The 21,078-nt window shown below is 40.6% G+C and overlaps 1 protein-coding gene across 4 annotated transcripts in view; it reads right to left on the bottom strand.

Annotated features, from left to right (window-relative positions):
• CYRIA (CYFIP related Rac1 interactor A) overlaps window positions 1-15,887 on the bottom strand; it is a 61,905-nt gene extending 46,018 nt beyond the window's left edge. For 2 of the 4 annotated variants that reach the window (XM_072407512.1, XM_072407508.1), the window contains exon 1: window positions 15,752-15,887. The gene's annotated coding sequence lies outside the window, so the exon portion shown is untranslated. The remainder of the gene's footprint in view (window positions 1-15,751) is intronic. The other 2 variants (XM_072407514.1, XM_072407510.1) reach the window with 1 other exon arrangement.
• Window positions 15,888-21,078: the final 5,191 nt, after the last annotated feature.

Here is a 21,078-nt window from a genome sequence, read left to right as displayed (position 1 = left end):
TTTATACAAACAGGTTTAAAATATACCGGTGTTGCTCAGTTTTTCATTACGTAACAAAGGCCACTGATAAGGAAGTCTACAGCTCTGTAAAGCTGTGCAGAAAAATATGGTAGTGGACCCCAATCGGATGTTGATTGATTCGCCAAGATGGATTATTAAACAATGTCAGTGTATTGGCTGTACACATATGCTAGACGATTAATATTATTAAACAGGATTTATATAGCGCCAACATATAATGCAGCGCTGTACATTAAATGGAGGTTGCACATGACAGATAGAGACAGTGACACAGAAGGAGGAGAGGACCCTGCCCCGAAGAGCTTACAATCCAGGAGGTGAGGGAAGTATCACACAATATCTAGTTTGGGTACATAGCTTACAGAACAGGAAGCTTGATAAAGGGGCAGTGAAAGTGCTACTGAACAGTGTGATTTTTCTAGTCGAACTTTTAGCAACAAGTGAAAGAAAAATCATATCTAAAACAGAGGGTATAAGACTTTGTCCTCCAACAGTAGAGCAAGTTCCTAATCTGTCAAGTTGATTTAGGTAGGGGAATTTTTGAGCAGGAAGTTCAGGGAAACTTTTACCTTTGCTATAAAAAGCTGTCAACCAGGATGTATCCAACAGGTCCCAATCACTAAGTGACTCTTGCTGAATGTGAACATGTCAAAATACTTGAGGACATTGCTTTATAAAAACAATGAGTTGCAGCCCACAATGATTATTCAGATTCCATACTGTGGTATCTAGGAAAAGAACTCCAGAAATCTCTTTGATCAGCAACACTTTTTCCATTTTATAGCCCCCAGGTTTTAATTTATGGTCCCAAACATACAATTCTAACCAGACATGCCTACAACAGAACATATGGCCACTGCAGTTTTCTGGGCTAGTAAAACAAAGGCCATTGTCTAAAGATTAGATGACCAGCTGCATTACAGTGGTCAGTAAAACCTCCAGCCATAATACACATAATTGGTTTGAAATCAGTAGGAAAGAGAAGGTTTTTGTAAAGGAAAAGGTCTGGTCTTATTCAGGATAATATTGGTTTAACTGGTATTTGCAGTAATGGGGTCATGACTTATTCAAACCTAGATTCACTACAAGAAAACACCTAAAAGGGTCAATGTACTTAAAATTGCTTCTGAGTATTCATTAGAGGCTGCACACATAAAATTTTTATTACCTGTGGGGACCTTAAAGTATAAATGGCCCAATGCTCACTTCTGTAAAGTCACAAGTTAGCGAAGGGAAATCAGGAGGTAGAATGTGATGATTAAAAGGGAATGAACAGAATCTTCAATAATTTTAGATAAAGGTACAAAATATCAGCTTGCTAATAATGGTATGAACAAATCTTAGGCTACGTACACACAACAGGTGATTCTAGTCACCTCACAGCTGATATTGGACGAGAATCTGGTGTGTCATCCGAACGACGGTCCGAGCAGATCGACGGACGATCATAATGCAAGTGAAGGGGAGAGAGCACATCGGGGTGCCACTCCATCATTCTCCTCCATCCCCTCTCGATAGAGCAGAATGGTGCTGTATGTACAGCGCTTGTTTGTGCATAGTTCAGTCTTTTGTCAAAATCCTTTCCAATGACAATTATTGCACGCGTGTAGTCTTAGACTTTTGTCGTTGGAAAGGATCTTTCACGATTCTTTCCAAGGACAAAAGACTGAGACATGAATGAACCCCGCTGCATTCTCGCCCCTTCACTTGTATTGCAGTGGTTCGTTGATCTGCCAGGACGGATGCACGAATGCTGTACACACGCCAGATTCTCGTACGTTATCAGCCCTGAAGCGATAATCAGACACATCTGATGTGTGTACGTAGCCTTAACCTTTTATAAAACAAGTTTATATGTATGGTTTTCAATTATATCTGCAGCCACATTTACTCATTACGTATTCAGGTTCAGCATCCTTTGCAATGCTACACAAAAATTATGCTTTACTATTCCTGCAATACAAATCTAGGAATCAGATCTCATACCAAAAACTGCACAAAAGGGTTGTTGGACCCTTTGTCAATATATTGTAATAGCAACAGTGGCTAACCAACAAATCTCATTGCAAATGTACTATGCTTTCTATTTATTACCAGCAACATTGTTCAAACCAGGCTCATTCTTCAAAACGCAATAAACTAGAAAATATCAAATCACTACAGATGACCATGATCTGAATAAATGTAAGGGTCAGTTGTATTTCACACAGCTATGCCTCATGCACTCCTGGTCAGGAACAGATCAAAGCAAGGAGACCACAATGAAGGATTCTAAAGATCACACCACATTGTGAACCTCATTAAGGTGAGGATTCAATTCCACCCTGAAAGCCAAGACACTATAAACAAAAGGAAAGAAGCCATAGGTGACCAGTGTGAAATGTGAGTGCTACAGTTATGAAAGTAAGGGGGGAAGGGGGTACAGTCATCAGACAGTCACTTCTAAAGTTACTGAACTTTATATCCAGGAAATCTTTACCAGGATATGTGATATATACATCCGTGGAGGGGGCATCATGACCCCAAACTAGAATGCATGAGCTGAAACTGGAGCAGTTATCTGAAGGCTATAGTCACACAATACATGTGCATTATTATTACACAGTATTTATATAGCGCCATCATATTACGCAGCGCTGTACAAAGTCCATAGTTTGGTTTACCAGCCAAAAAAAAAAAATGTTTTTTCCCCAGATCAGGAATCCTGAGTCCACTTCCAGATCCTGTAGGCTACGGCCTGTAGTTGGGCAATGACAGAGCAATGGAACACTTGAATAAATTCTGTATACAGTGGTAACTCGGTGTAAGTCCACTTTGAAATAAGTCTAACTTGGTATAAGTCCTGTTTGGACACAAAAAATTTTGCTTGGTATACAACCATTGTGCTAGAACTTGTATGGGTCAAAATGAGTCATAACACCGCGTGCTACCCTTATTTACCTCTCTGGAGACAAAGCCACGCCTGCCCACGGGCATCAGTACGCCAGTTGCTACCATTCAGTGAACAAACGGCGCTATAACTCTCTGTGATATACATAACATCTCCTCCTCCTCCCTTCTCAGCACCATCCTAGTAGGCACTCAACTCTTCTTAGCAAAGTAAAGTGAGGTTCAGTTTTCATTTATTTCATCTAGTTGTTTTTGTTTTTATGTATTTTAGTATTAAGCAGCGTTTAAATTATTCTATACAACCCCATCAATGTATAATATGCCAATAACAAACGGATTGATGTGAACGTATTAATCACTTTCCTTTTGTTTCCTATGAAAATTTTTTTTTTGTTTGGTACTGTTTGGTATAAATCCAAGGATCTGGAACAGATTAAGGATTTATACCAAGGTACCACTGTATATACAAGAAGTTCCACTTTAATATTGTGCAATTACTATTACAACAAAGCACACCAAATGTGTACTACATGGCCAGGCTGGATAACATTTTTTTAGAGACAACACAACCAATTTGACAAATGTAGAATACGAAAAGTAGCGAGCCAGCAGATACTTCTGGGGTTTTGCAGCATTGATGTACTGGGCACAGCCAATAAATAAATACAAGTTGTGATGAAGAATTATTATGTCAACAACACTACCCCAAGCTCATTACTTTACAAAGCCGATTCTCTGACCCACTGAAATTAAACATTTATCATTTTACCAATGCTTCTAAATGTTACATACTACAAGAGGGATGGTGCATATTAAAAAAATGATATCTGGATGTCAATCTGAATGTATAGCCAATTTTTGGGGATTTGTATGGTGCAATGGTCACCAGTGCAAAGCACTAAATTTATCCAATGTCTAACTCTACTGTATCTTGTTGACAGAGTGCAGCTTGCATAGGGGAAGAATAAACTTTTAAAAGTATTAGAAGACATTTTTTTTTTAAGTGAGGCAGGAAAAACTGACAAAATGTTGTTACTGGTGGTTGCTTATTTTTGGATTTTGCTAAATGGTAACTGGTTGAGGGAGCTTAGTGGTAATTTAAGGTTGATAGGTGCAGTGAAGTGACAATGTATGTATTTTCTCAGAGTCTGTCCTGACTTCAGTCTAATACCTGTGCGTTATGTCAATGGGAGCTAAAAAGTATATATCTGAAACACAAGGCAACACACCTGTTCTACATGCTGTACATTGTTATTCATTGTGAATGGCACCCCTAGACAATGTACATTGGAGCACAACCATTGAGTTGTGTTTATGAACACAGCGGGAAGAGTTTCTAGTGGCGGATAGCCGTGTACCTTCCTGATGAATAGCCATGAGCCGTAAGATTGTACACAATCCATCATTCCAGGTCTTTCATTTCTGTTGGGGCTGTATATTGGCAAGAATTTAGCAACATGGGACATACTATGATACAGTCCAGTGTTCTACTAAAGTCACTACCCAGCACTTTTCAGGAACCACTCGGCTGTTGTTGGGTGGTTACTGAAAAGTTAGGTCACAACACCGGGGTCACTGACTAAAGCTTTTTTCCACCCAGGCAAAAAAACAAATCTGGGGAGAATACCGCCGTGGCTACAAGAATGCCATACTCTAAGGCAATATACTGGTATATTTTAAATTCTAATTTAAAAAAAAATATCATAGTATGAAGAATTCACTTGTGAACCACCATTCAAATTATTTCCTTTATTGCAGCACTATTACTTCAAAATGGGCTATTTCCCTGACCCCTTGTCACTGTAAATATCAGGTTAAGTACCCAGCTGGCTGGTGTTTGATACACAATATTATGATAATGAAGTGTTAAAATCCATACCATATCAACAATTATCACTGTTCTCCCCAGCTCTTTTGAGCCGGGCGCACACCCAGCACTTTTCAGTTACCACCAGACTCCTCCATGGGCACTGGACAGTTGGGGCAGAATACAAAGATTATGGAAAAATGAGATATACTAAGGGGTGGGCATTAGAAAGTTCAAACAAAGCATAGGGGGTGATAGAAATCTGATTCCTGCAGTTATGCCCCCATTGTTCTGCCCACCCGTCAGCTTCAGTGTTCTTCCCAGCCACTTGCACCCTTCACTTTTCAGTAACCACCCGGCTGTTTTTGGGTGATTACTGAAGAGTTGGGCCATAATACAGGGGCTGCCACCTGTATAGGGGCTTTTCAATATATTCTTACACCCCTAACTTCCGCTACACTGGCACTAAAGAGGATGGAGAAGGGACTTCATTCCTTTTTTTTGTCTCAAGGTCAATGGAATATTGTGCAAATGTTTTTTTGCCCTGGAAAGAAAAGCCTGCCTGTACACTGCTCAATAATAAAATAGTTCCAGCAAAGCGGTTGTTAATCTGAAAATTCCCAGAAAATGTTTCTCTGCCACTATACAAGAAATTACGGACCAAAAGCCATCGGCATAGCTCTGTCTTTATCAATAAAATATACATTTACCTAAATCAATATGCTCAGCATGTCAAAAAATTTGCATTTCCACATAAATGAGGGAAGTCATATAGGTCTGTTTTGCCCACAACACCCATGCAGTTTGATGAAGTTACATGGTATATTACATTCACAGCAGCCCTGTTGAGATTTTGACACCACTTTCTGTGTCCGGAACACAAAACAGTAAAAGTCCAGAGCTCATTGATTATTCAGTAGAGGAGACAATCCCTACGTCCAGACAGCTGACATAATGTTTTCCTACACTGACAGATGTACAGGGATTTCAATGTAGAGAGGAAAACAAATGGAACACATTTACATATGACAAGCAGATTTCAAAACCACACAGTTTTATTAAAATGGGATGTGAAAGAAGATGTTGTGAGATACAAGAAGTTAATAGGAATATGACAACAATATAGATCATTGCAGCATGTAATGTCACAAGCCCTGTCACAAAGTCGATTTTTCCATGAGCTGTGATTTTGGTGGTCCTTCTTCAGAGATTTGATCTTTCCATGATACGTTATAGGTCCTTATGACCCAGCCAGATCTCTACCCAACCACAGATTATTGGAGCCTTCAAACTGAAATATATAGAAAGCTTTGATTGATCCGCATGACACTCAATTTGTATTGGAAGTTTCCATTGCTGACTTTATAATGCAAGCTCTGTTCCATAACTTTAAAGTGAACCTGAGCTTTGCTAACCCGGGCAACACGTTCACCGGAATGCCAGCCTACCATTCCCCTGCTTCTTTTTGACAGCTTTGGATCTTGGAAACTGGGCATAAAACTCATGGGGGCCCTAATATTGTGCAAACTCAGAACAAAGTAATCCAAAGCTTACACAGAGCTACTTTTATTGGCTTCTATGGGCAAAGGGAGTTGTGGAGGAGCACACAGAATATAGGAATCTACACGGGTTTAATGAAATGCACTCAAATACACATTCACTGAAGTGCATTGGCAAGCCACGTTACGTGTTTTGCATCGAAACACATAAGCCGGTTGCTTTGCACAACATCAACCAATCACATTCTGTATTACATGTTTATAGTTTATATGAACGCCAACTATAAACTTCTATTTGCTCCCTAATGGTCAGCTAAATTTACCACTAAAATGTGGATGTTGCATGTCTGTTTGCTATGAGCAATTTGATTTTAATTAATCAAATATATGTATGGTTTAAAATATTTATGTATTGTTGATTATGTAATAAAGTAAATATTTTTTTCTAGTTTTTGTAAACTAAATTGTATTTAGGGATGTGGCACTTGTACTATAGACTAAATAGCTGGAAAACTTGCTATGTCGTAAAGGAGAAATGTTGTTTTGTTTTATTTGTCCCCAAAAAAAACAAAAAAAAATTCTAGTTTTACTGAAGTAGCAAGCAAAAAGGACCCCTGCAAAAACAATTGCTAGGACAAGTATTGTTGTATGAGTGAAAAAGCAAACTAATGCAGCCACCACATACAAGGACATTTATAATAATTAGTCCAAGTCTGGCTACTATGGATTAAGCCGATTAAAATAAAATGCTGGGCTTTACTAGTCTGAAGGTCTCCGGTTGCTGTCGGAAAATACAGGATGGCTGTACTATAGATGGGTTGATAAAATAATTACAATCTGTTTTGCATTGCAAACCCTTCAAATGATTATTTGCATGCATACAGAATAGGCCCGTTTCAATCTGGTTTGTGCCAAAGATATTCTTTAGATGAACCCCACAAAGATATTAACACACAGAAATCAGATTTTGAAATAAAGCTTATTCTGAGCAGTTGTCAGCACCTTGTCATTTAACACAATAAAACCATTGAGTCTTCTATGGAAACAATGCAGGAGCACCAGAGGCTTTAGTGTATTAATAAAATTATGAGCCAAGGATCCAGGCGTAGACTGACTAATCCACAAATAAAAAGGGGATGCCCCCCATATAACCCTTGACACAAAAGACGCTATAGAGATGCAGAAATGCAAACTGAATGAATGAACAGGGAGTGCTAGCAGCCTCCCACCATCTGCTGTCAGTAGAGAAAGCATTATCCCCACTTGCAAATATGTGACAGGCCAACAATTCATCCATTGCACATTAACATCCCAGCACTGCAATGGAAGAAAACAGAATGTCTCTTACACCAAACTTTTCCAACAAAGTAAAGAATAAAAAAAACTAAAAGTCTGAACTGCAATAGGGGCTGGTTATGGATTTGACTTTGTCCCAGTGCTCAAAGAATAAAATATAAAAAAAACAATCAAAGTAGGAGAACATCCACGTGCTGAAAATACTGCACACTACAGAAACACTCTAGCAAAGGAAAATAACTATTCATCTTGCAGACTGCTACTGTTTATAAATATGAAGTGCCTGTCGGGGTCTGCACATAACAGTACAGACCGTAATAACTATTCTCAAAACACAAGTTACTCTCTTCATGGCAACAAGTTGTATGTGAATGTTCCGGCATCCAGAACTGAACCCTAGTGACATATCTAAGACAAAGTAACGCAGCTCTGTGTCATTGGTGAACCTGATATAACCAACTATAAACCTTATATATAACTTGGTATCATCCTCTTGTAATCTGCTATACAGCAACTTTCAGAATTTGAAAGAAAAGGACAGAACTAGGATCTAATCAGGTAAAATGCGTGGAAATACAGTGATCTCCCCGGTATCTTTTAGCTGGGCGCACCACCTGGCACTTTTCAGTAAGGCTACGTACACAAGTGCAATAATTATCGCTGGAAACGAATGATTAACGACCGATCGTCCGATAATCGGTAACAAAGTAAGTGCACAACAACTGGTCAACCAAGATGACGAGTGATGAATGTCCCTGAAAGGAACGACCATCCAGGCAGATCTGATTGGGTGATGATCGCTTGCTATCTATCGTGTGTACGGTCGTTCAGTGATCGTGGATGTTTCTACAGCACACTTTCTCAGATACACGTCACTTCCTGCATCGTTCAAACGCTTGTATCTAATGTCAGTACATTATTGGTGGATTATATTTGAACGATCTTAGAATTGTGCACAAAATAATTGTGTCCTTCAAAATAATTGTGAATATTCGGTGATAGGTCGTTAATCGTTCGTTTTCTAATGACAATTATTGCACGTGTGTACCTAGCCTTACCACCTAGCTGTTTTTGAGTGGTTACTGAAAAGCTGGGTCACCCGTCTACAGCTTCTTCCCACCCAGCTTTAAAAAAAATCCTGGGGGGAATACTGAAATGTGTTGGCAAGAAACATGCTGACAGCAGATGAGGGCAGAACAAGCAAAGGGATTATCTGATCAGTTTCCTGCTGGTCCTTTACAGTCCAATTAGGTTTTGGATGGAGAGGGGACACCACTACACTCCCTACTATGTATTTAGACAATATTCTGGAGATTTATTAAAACATCAATAGGACCATTTCTGTTTTTTTGGTTGACTGCAGAGTTCCACCGTAGGCTCAACTGAACTGGAGTAGTTAGGAGCCACCGCAAGTCTGAAAGGAGCTATATAGCTCCCGATGTGTGATACTTCCCCCATTTTCTAGATCAGAGGTAGGCAAACTCTGGCCTTTAGATCGGATAAAGCCCAGCCAGTATTCTAGTCCGGCCTAACGCCCCCTAGTTATTTATTGTTGGATCCGGCCTAATTGAATTGTCACGTTATCACACGTTCCCGCGGTATTGTCGAGTTCCCGCACAGTAACCCCAATTACTATGCCTAAAGAACAGAAGTAACGCACAGCTACCAGTCCCTGGAATGTTGACCTCCAATGTCGTATCTTCAACCCCAAATGGACTGACAAATTATTCTTCGTCCAACGCGGCAACAAAGCCCTGTGATGAGTATGCAACGACACCAACAGCATTTTCAAGCGGTCAAATCTCAAGGGGCATTTCGATGCCAAGCAAGCGCTCACGTACAGAGACTACACCGCGGATGAGCGGAAGACTGAGGCTGCTCGCTTGCAGTCACGGTTGGAAAAACTCTTTTCTTTGGACACCTTGTTTCTTCTGGCCTAGTGTGCTTTCTTGATCTCCTGAAATGGCCTAGTAGTCCAAAAAGTTTGCCGACCCCTGTTCTAGATTGTAAGCTCTTCAGGGCAGGGTCCTCTCCTCCTGTGTCATTGTAGCTGTCTGTCATTTGTACCCCCTATTAAATGTACAGTGATGCAAAATATGTTGGCGCTATATAAATCCTGTTTATTAATAAAAATAATATTATCGTTCATCTTTTGGTAGCCCATCTCCAACAGTCCTGGTTTTTGTAATGGGAAAGTAACTCGGCTATTGAATAGCAATGGAAGTAGCAAAACTCCTATTTGAAACAGCAAAAGGATAAAACAGAATATGAAATGTATTATATAATTATATCTGCCCATATACAGTATTGTCATAGCCTTTTGTCCAAGTAGGAAATTACAGCACCCCCTTGTTCTGTACAGATAAAGAGTACATGTACCAGTCAAGAAATGTGACCCAAAGAAAAAATCTCCATTAAGGGAACATTTGGATGGATGCTTGTTAGGTCCCAAATCATTGAGGTGGCTTTTCTGCACCTTGATGAACCTCAAACAAATCAGCGATTGAGAAACTCTTCACTATAGAATGTATGACAGTGTGGAAGGTAAGAATGCTCAATGTCCTGTGTGGTGCCAAAAAAATATTAGTATTAGTATAGTGGGCACCATAAAGTGACAGATGAGACCTGTAGCTGTACTGGTATCCTCTACAATGCCAAGCTAGGGGCTGCAGAATATCCTGAGGTGAGACGTCTCCCATTAGCTTGGATCCCAGCAATGCCACATGCGAATGCAAATACCAACGTACAAAAAGTCAATATTTGCATAGGATCTTTGATGGCTCTGGTGGTTTTGTAAAAAAACAGGAAGAAGCTGACAGCATACGCTTCCATCACACAGATGCAGCTGCAGAACTCAGGCAAGCCTACGGTGCCCGATGTCCTCGGACTTCAATATGAAACCATTCTCTCATATTTATGTAGGAATAGTCATACCACCTAGAAGGAGGGGCAGAAGTTTTCTCTACCACCAAGTGTATTAACAGCACGTCAGTCATTTGCTGCAACAGGAACGTGATTTTCTGTATTCTTCCCAGCCGGGTCACCTTTTAGTAACCACCCGGCCGTTTTTGGGTGGCTACTGAAGAGTTAGGTCACAATACAGGGGCTGCCACCCACCTAGAAATTTTTACCATCCAGCTTAAAAAACATTTCTGGGTTGAACACTACTTATGACTTCAGCTAAATCCATAGGTCAGTGGTTTTGAACACTTCTGGGTAGTGTTGTAATATGCCTGATCTCCCACACAATGGATTTGCTCTTTGTCCGATAGGTATGTACGTATAGTGGGCATGGGCAGTCATTCTTTGTCACTTCCAGGAAGCTTTGCCTATTCAACTGTTATATAGGAAAATCAAAGCTGTCACAGGTATGGGTGCCTGAAGTTTATAATTATAATTTCCCCATTAAAAATATGTATTGCAGCACTTCCCTACCAGTGCAGTGTTCTCCCTAACCACGTTTGGCTGGGTGCACCACCCAGAACTTTTTTGGTGGTTACTGAAAGTTGGGTAACAATACAGTGGCTACCACCCACCTACAGTTTTGGGTTGGAGGTCAGAACGGTGAAATCATGCCGGCAGACAGAAATGATACAGCGTCTGCTGGCCAGCAAAAAGAGGAGGGTAAAGGGGCATTTTGCATATTTGGGCTGCAACCCCTTTGGTTTAGTCATCTAACAAAGTTCTATTAACCACAATAAAACCGATACTAAAACAACCAGGAAACCTATATGCTGTACAAAAGCTGTGGAACAGTTATATGAGGTTTTCAATCGTTATTAAAAACTAGTGTGAAGCCCAAACTACCCAGGCGTGGAGTTATTTTGTACCAATTGGTCCACATTTTGATCAACAAAGCAAACTGAAATTGTAGAGTGTGCATTCACCTTTGTCATTGAAATACACAATGGTGAACAGAAGATCAGCACAAATGTTCAATCAAATATCCTCCTGCGTCCCGATATCAACTGGAAACTGTACTCCGGCCAACTACAGTAACACGCTGCCAAGATCATTCAGATTGTCAAAGAACTCCTGTGTGCTGCACATTTCTATTAACCCCAACTCCAGTGGTGGACAACATTCCTAGCCAGCCAGCCGTGTGGGTTTGTAGCTTTGGGAGGTAGCTAGGAATCATTACCGTGTAACCTGCAGTTCTTCTCCAGAGAATTAAGATATCCAAAACAAACCCAGGCATGGAGATGAAAGGACAAACTATGGTAGACTAGCTACTGGTTTTCCTCCTTACACCTTCTACCTAAATTGGGATGTAAAAAAAATTGCCTTGGGGGGGGGGGTGAGAATTAAAACAATACAAAGAGCAATTCAGACAGCACACATCAGTTACATGACAGATCACACAGGAGTGAGGGGTGAAACAACAGATCTCACACGTGTAGCAGCAAGAAGAATTGCACGCTTCTGGCACACACATATATATATATATATATATATATATATATATATATATAAAACACAGCATAGGACGAAGATGGAACGCATTGCTGAGTTCCAAGTTTACTAATATTGATGTACAGATAAGGAATGGAATCAGAATTCTCTTATAAGGCAAAGTCAGGAACAGGGGGAGTGTAAAAGCTAGTCGGTGTGAATACATTACAACTTAATATATCTAATTTGATTGGTTGTATCCTTAATAATAAGAGAAAACCTGAGCGGCTCAGTGGTTAGCACTCTGACCTTTGCAGCGCTGGGTCCCAGGTTTCAGTTTCAAGCCAGGACACTGTCAGCATGGAGTTTGCAATTTCTCCCCGCGCTTGCATGGGTTTCCTCCAGGTACTCCAGTTTCCTCCCACATTCCAAAACATGCAGTTAGGTTAATTGCCTCCCCTCAAATATTGCCCTTAGACTGTGGTAATTACATATGACTATGGTAGGGACATTAGATTGTGAGCTCCTTTGAGGGACAGCTAGTGACATGACTATGGACTTTGTACAGCGCTGTGTAATATGTTGGCACTTTATAAATACTGGATAATAATAAAACCTTGTAAAGCAGAAGTAGTCCAAATTTAAAGAACAAAGATTTCAATCATGTCTATAGTGAAAGCTACCAAAAAATGTTTGCTTTAGCCTGTAGTCAGAAATAACCCTTCCGAAAACCCCCTCCAACAGGTCAACAAATAGTCACAAAACGTCCAACAAAATAGCCTTTGGATTGTATTAAGACACTGCCCAAGTATCTAGGATCTGACCTGTATCCTACAACATGGGTGTAATGCAAGAAATAATATTCTTCCATCATTACAAATCCATCTCCTTCATCATTATCCTCAAAGATCAAATTATGTCTTTCTGACACCCGCCCCCATGAACAGCTGCGGTCATGACATGGAATATAAATGAAGAAAACCGATCACTTAACTAGTGATTATGAGAAGAGATGGTGAAAACATGACCCATTACTAGTCTATGGGGGCTGCTCTAAGAATCTCTGTCCTTCAACACTTCTTACAAATCTCTGCTGCATCTCAAGTCGATCCTTACTCCTCTTGGAATGCAAGCTCTTCTGGATAAGGCTACAACATGTATTTTATTATCATTACAAAAACCAAGTCACAATATAATATAAAATTCAAGCACAAGAGGATTGTTATGTCTTAATACAGAATCATGAGCTTCAAGAGATGAGAGACCTGGATAAACGAAATGTTGTCATAGGAAGCCATAAAATAAATACCCAAAATCATTTATTATATTCATTTCAAGATCAACAAAAGGTGAAGAGATTTCCAAGAACATACAATGGGGTCACAGCCGGGACCTAAAATGACAATAAAAAGGAGCACAGGGTTTGGAATACACGAAGTCCCCGAGTTACATACGAGATAGGGACTGTAGGTTTGTTCTTAGGTTGAATTTGTATGTAAGTCGGAACAGGTACATTATTTTAATAACTGCAATTAGGACAGATGTTTGTCTCATTATATTATTAAGGCAGCATCATGACAGTTACTGTATAAAATCCTCACTGTGAGTTAATCACAAACAAAGCAAAAAAAAATCTTTATGGATCCTAGACATTTATTAAATTCTGGAGCAAGCTGTGCTTTGATATGCAAAAAGAAACAACTGCAGAGTTTGTCTTGGTCATTAAAAAGTTGCAAGAGGTTGCAGAAAGAGCTCACCCCCCTAAGATCACCTACAACCTCAGCTTTAGCAAAAAGTTTCTTCTGCAAGTCATACAAACCGCACCCTCCCCCTTCAAGCCTCCATCCTGCACACAGCAAGCAGGGAAGCCCCATTGGTATGTTGGATGTCCTTAACCCCGGAATTACCCGTACAGAGGTCAGTTCATTACTTGACCATAATTGTTACATAAATGACCTTATTTCTGATCAATGTTCACCACCTGACATTCATTGATAATCATTTATGTCTTATAGTTTTTTGGATTATTAGAGAAGGGGCAGACCCAGCTGCGGACTCACTGCTAGAGAGTATATTGGGGTATGCTGCCTGAAGATAATCGCCCGATCGTCGCCCAATCAGATCTGCCGGGACAGTCATTCCTCGTTCAAGGCTGTTGTTCGATTATCGAACGTTATTAGTTAATTTCCAACGATAATTATTGCACGTGTGTACATAGCCTTTGGTCTCCAACAGATCTTCAAAGGATTGTCTACAACTAATGATATTAGTAATACTTCACTGATCCATGAATCAGAGCCTCCACAGTCCTCGTCAGGCACCATTAGGAAGAACATTATTTTACAAATGTATAAATACATATTCATGGTCTGCGGGATTTAAAATTTTGAATTTAGTGGCCCATGAGGTCTGCAAGGTTGGTGAACGCTGCTCCGGAGGACCCCAGGTTGATAATACTGTATACAATATCTATGTATGTGTAGTGATCTCTCCCCAGTGACACCACAGTGTGACATCTCCCTGAGGCTGAATAGCTTTGCAGGGGGGAGGATCACTAAATGTTGGCTTCTCACACATTTCTCATGTTACTATTTGCTGGCTTTTCTTTACAGGACAATCCCCTTGTATGTAATGTGGGGACAGAGACTCAGCAGCAGGCGCAGAATGCTCCTCACCACCCTGCAATCACCCACAGAAAGAGGAAATGTCGGGCAATGTGTGCCAACAATCAGCCCTGCTTCTGTTAGGTCACACACTGATACAATGCCATGGCATCCTAAATTCTCCCCCACACATGTGTGTGGTGCAGTACATCACAGCACCCTGGAAAACTTACTGCATGCATTGGGCAGCCGGTGTGGAACGCACTAACTGCCATGGCATGCAACGTAAGTCAACATGTGAATAATGCAATGATTTGCACCTAAGGTGCATCAACCCTCACCAATGTCACCAGGACATGAACAATCCACAATCTTGGCTTGTCCTAGTGACATCATATGTCCCTTACCTGATTTAATAAAGCTCCCCAGGACTGGAGAAGATAGACTATAATGGGATATCCAGCAAACCAGGAATGAATTGAAAACAATTGCAAATAGCAAATGATTTTTAATCAATTCATTCCAGGTTTGCTAGATCACCCAGGTTCATCTTCTACAAATTCATAAATAAGACCTATTATGAAAACTGGAAAGGAAGTACAAAGAAATCTCCCCATTGTGGGGACAACCAGAAATATACCAAGGGGTGCATACTATTTAACACAAATCAATGGTTACCTAAAATATCCCCAGTCTGACAGTGAATGGATCATTTTTATATAATGTAACAATTATTGGTGAACACAATTACAGTGAATGAGAATGATTTTCCAGGATGAAGCCTTTCTCCACCAATAAAAATGCAGCAAATAAAAGCGAATATTTATCATAGGGAGATGACAACCAATCATAAATCTGCTATCACTCAGCAGGGCTCTGATTGGCCGGTGAAATGTGAGGAACTTATAACCGTATGAGACGTTTAAACCAATCACAGATAAAACAATATATATATTTTTTCAGCCAATCACAGCAAGCCACTGCTGCTACCCAAAAATGAATTGGCCAGCCATCACCCTCTGTGTATGGGTCTTCTATGAGCATAGATATGTCCCACACACACACATGGACAGTGGTGCCATGGCATGCCAGTGCTGGTCATGCAGCGAGGGAGCAGCATCCAGTGTGGGTGGAGCAGTGGCCGCATTCATGATGCGCTGCCCCCGGGCTCATTACTTCCCTGAGGGACACACGGTGCAGGAGGATACGGCTAGTCAGTGAGGGTGACAAGAAAGTGTACTTACTTTCAGCCGGTACTTACAGCTCAGACTCAGCGCTGCTCCTCCGCGGGTTCTCCTCAGCTCGCCGCTTCTGTGAACCAAAATGCTGCGCATGCGCGGACAACACAGCACGGTTCTCTCCCTCTCAGTTCAGTGTGGAGGCGGTGCGAGGCTGTACGCAGGCGCAATGACGGAGGAGTGGCGAATAATGGGCGTGGTTACGTCGAGGTGCGTCACTGGTTGCTAGGGTGATGTGATGCTGCAGGAAGCAGCTGTGCTGTCACTCTAATGGCCCCCAGGCTTGTTCTAGACACACACCTAATACTGTCATGGTGGGAGGGTAAACATCACGAATATACTACACATGTGTCACGTGGCTGTGCTGGAATGGTTCATACACAGCAGGCAGCAGCATGACATGTGTCTGTGATATACAGCAGTTATGTATAAAGTGTACACACCCCTGATACAAGGCCAGGACTAGGTGATGTCAATAAATGAGACCGCAATAAAACATTTCCATTACTGTGACTTTTATAACATGTACGATTCAATAGAAAATTAGGTAATATACTTAAAAACATACGATAAGCTGGTTGCATAAATGTGTTCACCATGAACTAATACTTTACAGCTTCTGATGTAATTCCAGCATTTAGTCTATCAGCATGGCATATCTTGGCAATATTTGCCCGCTTTTCAGGAGTGTAGTCGTATAAAACGAAGAGGGGACACGGTACTATCCATGGCGAGCGTATATGTGTATCTTTTTTATGAAAACGCCTCTTTCCCAAAAAAGGTGAGGGCATGGCGTGCTCACGTGTGCTCGCCCCACTACACACCTGCCGCTCTTCCTTGGAAAAGTTCTCCAAATCTGTGAGATTGTGAGGAAATCTCTTGTGCACAACCCTCCTCAGGTCACCCCACTGACTTTCTATAAAGGTCTGGGCTCTGGCTGGGACATTCCAAAACATTATATTTCTTCTAATGAAGCCATTCTTTCAAAGGTTGGATGTATGCTTGGAGTCATACTCATTTTAAAAGCTGAACTTATTCTTTCTAGCAGAAGCCTGAAGGTTTTGAGACAAAAGTGACTGCTATTTGGACCTGTTCATAATTCACTCAACCTTGACTAAAGCCCCAATTCCAGCTGAAGAAAAGCAGCTTGAAAGTATGATGCTGCCACCACCATGCTTCACTGTGGGGATTGTTACTATTAACATGTATTTATATAGCGCTAACATATTACACAGCGCTGTACAAAGTCCATAGTCAAATCACAAACTGTCACTCAGAGGGGATCAAAATTCTAATTTCCCTACCATAGTCATATGTCATTACCACAGTATAAGGTCAACTTTTTTTTCAAGAGAGAGAAACCAATTAACCTAACTGCATGTTTTTGGGATGAAACCCACGCAGACACGGGGAGAACATACATACCCCATGCAGATAGTGTCTAGGCTGAGATTTGAACCTGGGACCTAGCGCTGTACAGGCCAGAGTGCTAACTACTGAGCCACCATGCTGCCATAGGATGATGTTCTTTTGGTGATATCTAGACTATGGTTGCAAGAAGGAAGACTGTTCTTCCACAGTTCCAAAAGGTACATTTGGTGCAAAAACAACACTTTTTTATCTCCAAAAAAACACCATCCCCACTGTGAAACATGGTGGTAGCATTATCATGCTTTGAAGTTGCTTTTCGCTAGCTGAAACTGGAGCTTTAGGAAATATAAACAGTTTCAAACACCGGTTACTTTTAGCCCAAAACCTTCGGGCATCTGCTATAAAGCTGCAGATGAAGAGGAATTTTTCAAAATTACAATAACCTTAGGCATACATCCAAATCAACAAAAGAATAAAAGTTTTGGAATGGCCGATCCACAGCCCAGACCTCAATCCAATGGCAAATCTGTGGTATTGACAGCAAAATCTTTTATTATACTATACTAGTGTCTCTGTTCCTTTCAATTGTTACTTCCCAAAGCTTAGGAGGAAATTTACCTGTCTTAAAATCTTCATTAAAGCAGTGTGTTTACAGTATATGCCAAACCAATCACTAAAATATCTTATAAGCTTTAACATGTCTTTCCAAAAGTAATTTTCCATATTTTCTACTCTCTATAGAGCAATAAAGTTTCCATGAGCCATTTATTCTTACTTTCAGCCATGGTGATTGATCAGCTGAAGCTACTCTATATGCAGCCAACCATTCTTGTCATCACGCCTGCACTATAATCAATGCAATCAATGGAGCCAAGCAAATTGATAGAATCCGCATTAACAGGATAAGATGTGGGAGCTGCCCTTTTACTCTGGAACATTAAAGAGCAATAGACTGAGATGATGGACTGCAGATAAAGGTAAGTATGTCTTACCTTTGACATATTGCCTGAGAGTGGGGGGAAGGGTTATAAATGTGTGGTTTACCTGGTCAGATTTCAAATTACAGAGATTTTATTAAAAAATCTGGTGATCTTGTCATGACGGTACTTATTCAGGCACTTCCTGCTAAAGTGTGTCTTTCCATTGTTTTACACAAGGGGTTCCCAACCCCCCATTCCACGACCCACTAGGTCGTTTGACAGGTTGGCCAGTGCACCCCCCAACGGGGTCAGGAGAAGGACCCCGCTTAGGGGGCACACCAGCCAGAGCTGCAGCCCATGTCTACGGTACGCATTGCAGGCTCAGGGCGGTGGGTTGTGTCTCTGGACACAACTTGCCCACTCTCCCATCGCAAGCTCAGACCTGCGATAGGAGAGTGGGCAGGTTCTGGCATCATGACGTCACTCTGGGGGAAGTTTCTTCCCATTTGAGTAACACGCAGCTCTCCACGCATGCATGGTCCGGAGTCTGTGCATTTAGTGGTCCGCAAGCTCCAAAAGTTTGGGGACAACTGTTCTACACTGTACATCTCAAACAACCAGTTTGATTCTACAAAGCTTTTATCTGAACCCACAAATGTAGCAGCCACCCCTATAGGAATGACTGATTTGTAACAAGTTCTCTCTTTAGGATGGGTGAATAGGCACATGGCTCAGTCCTCAAATTAAGTCTAGGAATTTTCATTGATCAGACCCAAATAGCAGCAGAGAGGAACAGCGGTATCAGCATATAAAGCTAGAACGCACTGGAACCAAATACAGAAGAAGCTCTAAAAGTATTTCCATGATTAAGGGACAACAGGCTCCAGATGTAGATCTGTTCTTGTGCAGAGTAATTCTCATTGGTACTTCCTGCTGGAGCAGGTAATACATACTATGACAGTTCCGATTCCAAAGGTAATTGCAGGCTTCTGTCCCGTACTGTGTTCTTTTGTGAGTATCTTTTCTATCAGGCTTCTCTTTGGACCTTGAGGGTGTCTCAGGCAATGTGAGGTTGTCTCTGCAACCTAATACCCAGCCTATAGTGCCCAAGGCACTTGTGATTCTCCAGGAAGCCGTGTTTTCACTGAACTCAGATGATCTCTCAATGGAGAATATCTATTGTGAGATCATCTGGAGTTCGCCTGCAGTCACAGCTGATTGAAGGCACCCGCCTGTCTCCAATCAGCTGTGACCACAGGTTCACACGGTCACTGATCATTGATAAGTACAGCCCGGTGACCGTGGGATCTGAACTCAGATGAACTCTCAATGATCAGTACAATGCCATGTAATTTATTCCCACCAGTGAAATCTATTCACACATTTTCTAAATAAGCCAATGTAATAAAAAGAAAAATTGGGTCCTTTTCTTTTCCTATGTGATTTTTTTTCCTGTAAACTTTGTAGAAAATCGTATTAATAGACTATCTATGAACTACTGACAAGTGGCAAAGCTGTTTCACTTGAAAATTCTAACATACTATGAAGCGTGATTATTTTGTCACATAATTTGGTCTCTTTACAAGAACAAGGAAGCAATCCATTGTCATATGATGTAGAAAATTATAGCTGCTGTGATCATCTCATTCCTGACTTGATTAGCTATTGTCTAGCCAACTTGCTAAGTAGATATTTATATGCCGAGATCTAATATTTCCTATTTCTGTAATAATTATATTTAGCCCTAGATTATACTTGTGTGCCTACTGAATATTCATGTCCACGAATTTATGAAGTCACATTGCAAGTTCATATTACAACGGTTAACTGTTTCCTAGAATGCCTTCCAATATGACAACTCAATACAAAATATGCTATTGTGTTCATCAATTATTTTTAAACTGATTATGATATACTTGTTATTTATTTACATTATTTTGAGCACACCAACAGACCAGCTTTTTATTTTTTTTCTGTTTATGTGAATGAGCTAAAAACATACAAACAAATTATATCTGGTCTGTTGTCCTGCCATTGAATTATGCATACTATGCAATTCTCACAATCCTATTATTTCTCCTCTCCAGTTATTCCTATAGACATTCCTGGGTGTTTGGACATGGATGTGGATGTGGTGGAAGTATTTTGTGGTGAGACTGGGGGGTAATATTTCTTATTTGGAAGCAGATCTCCACTGAGCTACCCATGAGAAGATGAGCTGCTAGGGAAGCTATGGTGGTTCACCAAGATTTAGTAAAATAGCATTTGTATAACATTTCAAAGCACTTCAGGAGCAACAAGCCTTCTTGGATTCCTCCTTATGCAAAGTACTTGGTTGTTTTCTTTCTGTTAGCATTTTGGATGCAGCAAAAAATACTTTGCCAGAATCTACAAACACTTCATTAGTTCCCTAAAGAGTTCTCGTTTTTAGACAATTGATTTTAACAGCATTCAACATTCAACATATTTAACAAACGTATTTATTGTTTTTTCGGTTATCTTATTGATCTTTAACAGTCTATATAAGAGTTTCTCAACACTAGGGTTCCTCCAGAGATTGTTAGAGGTTCCTTGAGCAATGAGCATTTTGTACCTTTTATTATTATTATTATTTTTAATAAACAGGATTTATATAGCGCCAACATATTACACAGCGCTGTACATTGAATAGGGACTCTTAGGGTTCCCCCATGTTAAAAAGGTTTAAGAACCTAATCAATAGTATTCCTTTAATAGGGTTGGATAGGGAAGTGAAAGGAGATACTGGCTTTTAGGTTATCTCTGACCTTGTCATTCTTAAACCTGGTATTCATTCTTAACTAACCCTAAAGCTGCGTACACACCTGCAATCGGTGCTGTATGTACAGCACCGTTCATGCATCGTGCACTCCCTTGTCGTTGGAAAGGATCGTGAAAGATCCTTTCCAACGACAAAAATTGACAGTGTGTACGCAGCTTTACAGTATGCAGAACTGACTCTAACCACCCACTGTGAGTGCTGAGGAATGTTAGACACCTGCTGAGATCTCTGTACTGCACACA

This window comes from Pyxicephalus adspersus, chromosome 4 (genome assembly GCF_032062135.1).
Source record: "Pyxicephalus adspersus chromosome 4, UCB_Pads_2.0, whole genome shotgun sequence".
Classification (NCBI taxonomy): domain Eukaryota; kingdom Metazoa; phylum Chordata; class Amphibia; order Anura; family Pyxicephalidae; genus Pyxicephalus; species Pyxicephalus adspersus.
The sequence above is the reverse complement of the archived record's forward strand: the minus strand, read 5'-3'. Positions and strand labels throughout refer to the sequence as shown.